Genomic DNA, 4,152 nt, shown 5'->3' on the forward strand with positions numbered 1-4,152 from the left:
TGTCCAATGTTCGCTTGTGTTTGTATGCTGATCCGCATTCGTCACACAAATGGAGGAGATCAACCTTCTTCGGTGTAGAAGTGTGTAAAGGGACTGTCTCACCTATAGTCACCTCACTACTGATGTCTAGGTAGCTGTCGATCACTTCCCCAGACATCTCCCCGGCAGATAGCGTGTGGTCGCTGGTCTCCATCTGTCAAATAACAAGTCGCGTAAGGCGAAAATACAATATTTAGTCAAGTAGCTGTCGAACTCACAGAATGAAACTGAACGCAATGCCATTTTTCAGCAAGACCGTATACTCGTAGCATCGTCAGTCCACCGCTCATGGCAAAGGCAGTGAAATTGACAAGAAGAGCGGGGTAGTAGTTGCGCTAAGAAGGATAGCACGCTTTTCTGTACCTCTCTTTGTTTTAACTTTCTGAGCGTGTTTTTAATCCAAACATATCATATCTATATGTTTTTGGAATCAGGAACCGACAAGGAATAAGATGAAAGTTTTTTAAATTGAATTCGACAATTTAATTTTGATAATAATTTTTATGTATTTAATTTTCAGAGCTTGTTTTTAATCCAAATATAACATATTTATATGTTTTTGGAATCAGAAAATAATGGAGAATAAGATGAACGTAAATTTGGATCGTTTTATAAATTTTTTTTTTTTTTACAATTTTTAGATTTTTAATGACCAAAGTCATTAATTAATTTTTAAGCCACCAAGCTGAAATGCAATACCGAAGTCCGGGCTTCGTTGAAGATTACTTGACCAAAATTTCAACCAATTTGGTTGAAAAATGAGGGCGTGACAGTGCCGCCTCAACTTTCACGAAAAGCCGGATATGACGTCATCAAAGACATTTATCAAAAAAATGAAAAAAACGTTCGGGGATTTCATACCCAGGAACTCTCATGTTAAATTTCATAAAGATCGGTCCAGTAGTTTAGTCTGAATCGCTCTACACACACACACAGACACACACACACACGCACATACACCACGACCCTCGTTTCGATTCCCCCTCGATGTTAAAATATTTAGTCAAAACTTGACTAAATATAAAAACGCTTCAAACGGGTCCGTTTTGTTGTGCATGATGTGCTTTGTCAGCGCGCATGTGCGGGGGCGTAGTAGGCACTCCGGCAAAAATGCGGGGGACCTTATCAGGTGTCTGCGGGGGACCTTACCCACTGAGAATCGAGTACCACAAAATAACGCTAGATTAGAGCAGCTTGTCCACGATGCTGGTGCCCAAAAACGCGCATACAAGGCTGCAAGGTATTGAAGATTAAACTGTGAGTATTAAAATAGTGCTTCAAATGGTAGTTCTAGGTTAATTTGTACGAAATTGAGACCTCTCTGTATAATTTTCACGGACTTCGGCAGAAAATCGAACGCCACTGTTCACGAGTACACAACAAGACATAAGTTACATACTTATAGCCTAGGCAATTCTGCTTCAGAATATCTATACTTAATAATGTGATTTGCCACAACGTGTACCTTCACAGGGCAATTCCTTTGCGAGATAACAATTTTGCTTCCGCGTGCGGGGAACGAATTGCGTGTTGTTCCTGCGGTGGAAAAAACTAGGCGTGCCACGATCCAGGGCGTGGGGTCTGTCCCGAGCTAACGGACGCATCTACTATGCCCCCTACAAACGACATTGACTTTAAGTCGCGGAGCCAGACTGAGTGTCCCTTCCAGAGAGCAGACCGCCACCACGTCCCTCCGTCAACCCCCCAGAACGTCACACGTTGAAGACTGACAGCAGAACTACTATTCAGGGAAGGATCGAACAGGAACACTGAGACCAAGGTCACCATGAGAGCTCCGGGCATGAAGGGCCACAAGAGCAAGGACAATTTATATTTTGGATGATTAATGAGATGAGGATGATTATAATGATGATGCTTTGGATTTCCAATTTTGGTTTTGAGACTACGTGACAGGGCAGCACTCTACGCTTACTGTCATAATATATCCTGGCGTCAACCAGGCCCGAGAACTGCCGCACCTGCGGTGTTGGTCAGGTATACAGAACCTGAGCACCCTCAAAGTCGCATTCGTTAAGTGAATGACACTCGGCTGTGTGATCCCAGCCTTCCCATAGGAACCATAGCACTTCCACTCTGGGTAGGAGCCGACCGTAGCCCGAAAAACCCACATGACCCTGATGGGATTCGAACCCACGACCTCCCGGCCCGCAGCCCGATGCGCTAACCACTGCGCTACAGGGGCCGGTGCTTGACTAAATGTTGTTATTTCACCTTACGCGACTTGTTTTTTTTCAAACAACACACGGACAATCTCGACAAAAGGGGCGCATCTTTCTCTTTATTTTTATTTTTTAGATCAGACAGTGAGAGACAATAATTAACCATATCATTCTCATTTCAAGCGGCGAAAGAAATATCATTATGAATTTGCATGCTAAGCAAGTGTGATTGCACTGAACTTTCGTGCTTGCGTCGAATGCAAAGAGTCTGACACCTGACTTTTGAAAACATCTTGGCCTTGACTTTACCAGCAGCTGTCTGATGCTCACCAGATCAATCAGGCTCTTTTAAATGCCAACGACCTTAAGAACCCCGACTGGCTCGATTCGTCGATTCTGTGTGTGTACCCCACACGTATTAAACATCAAAAAACGACAAAGACAAAGAATCAAACGGCAGGGTCCTGATGAAGCCCCGTGGGAGGTTTTTTTCTCACAATAAATGAATCTCAGAATGTTCACCGGATCTTCTTTCAATGTGACGTCACATTCACTGGACTAATAACCGTGAGCCTCTTGCGTGAGATTTTTCGTTTCTTACATAATTCCTGTATTCATTGTATCTGTCTCAAAATGAAGCTGAAGAATCTTTTGTCACCTTCGCCGAGTTTGAGGTTCATGTCGACATTATTCACATTTATATATGACATTCAGGCACGGTATTAACTTGCCACCAGCAGGACAGACTACTGCGTCGAGTTTTCGGTTTATGTCGACGTTTATAACACTCTATTATTGACTTACCAACCGCAACACATACTCACTGAATCGCCTGACACCGTGAACCAGCTTCAGTGCGCGGCGCGCGTGCAGACAGCGTGCTATACACGTGCCAAGGATGCGCTTTTCCAGTTTTTGGATGAGAGGACCAAAGTATGGTGATAGACTCGGGGCTGAAAGTACCGTAAGAAATAGCAAAACGAGAGAGTAGATAAAGAGAGAGTGGATGAATTGCGAAGAAGACCAGAGAAATAGCTTGAGACTGAGTAGAGAAATAGAGTGAGAGAGTGAAGAAATAGCGAAATTGAGTCGAGAAATAGCGAAAGAGAATAGAGAAATAGCGAAAGAACAGAAGAGGAACAGCTAAATACATTTGAAATATAGCGAAAGAGAGTAGAGGAACAGCGAAATTCAGTGGGGAAAAAGCAAGAAAAGTTGCGAAAGAAAGTAGAGAAATAGCAAATGGAGTAGATACTTGTGGCAAAAAGTGACGTTTAACTAGTGTGTATTTCAGGTAGATGAAAAATCCTCCTCCAGTGTCATGCAGCGTCTCACACACGACACAACTTTCACGTAACATCCAGTTGTGTTTTTCATCATGTGCGTGCGTGCGTGTTTGTGTTTGTGTGTGATACGTGTGTGTGTGTGTGTGTGTGTGTGTGACTTCAACACTAGATGATCATCAGTGCTTGTTCAGCAACTGTACATCAGACTGAATTTCCCATCTTCAATCGAGGGGGAAACTATAAGGTCAAGTGGATGCGACCTTAGTGAAACCAAAGTCTGTCAATCAGTTTGTCACGCCTACGACGCCGTAGGAACGGCTGCACTAGACCCATCCCCCCCCCCCCCCACACACACACACACACCCACCAGGAAAATGGGTATAGGTTACAAGTTAAAATGAATACTTACGCTTTGTCTCAAACAATTATTTTGGGAAAATAAGAATGTGAAAGACGCTAGATCTGATTTTGGGGGGAAACTCACTTTGTTTTAGCCAGTTATGGGGTCGCACGGACACATAGCCGGGGCCGACCTGGCGTTTGCCTGGTGCAGCCGTTCCTATATGGCGTGATACTTCCTGCAGACAGTTGTGACAAGTCTCAAAGGTCGCTTGGACCCTATTCCTGGCCACGGAAAACAAGGACCC

The 4,152-nt window shown here is 43.9% G+C and overlaps 1 non-coding gene across 1 annotated transcript; it reads right to left on the minus strand.

Moving 5' to 3' along the window:
* Positions 1-2,169: 2,169 nt before the first annotated feature.
* On the minus strand, positions 2,170-2,243 carry Trnar-gcg (transfer RNA arginine (anticodon GCG)). Its single transcript has one exon. It is a non-coding gene; the product is annotated as a tRNA-Arg (tRNA).
* Between the last annotated feature and the right edge of the window lie 1,909 nt (positions 2,244-4,152).

The sequence above is a fragment of the Littorina saxatilis genome, linkage group LG7 (genome assembly GCF_037325665.1).
Source record: "Littorina saxatilis isolate snail1 linkage group LG7, US_GU_Lsax_2.0, whole genome shotgun sequence".
NCBI classification, from domain to species: domain Eukaryota; kingdom Metazoa; phylum Mollusca; class Gastropoda; order Littorinimorpha; family Littorinidae; genus Littorina; species Littorina saxatilis.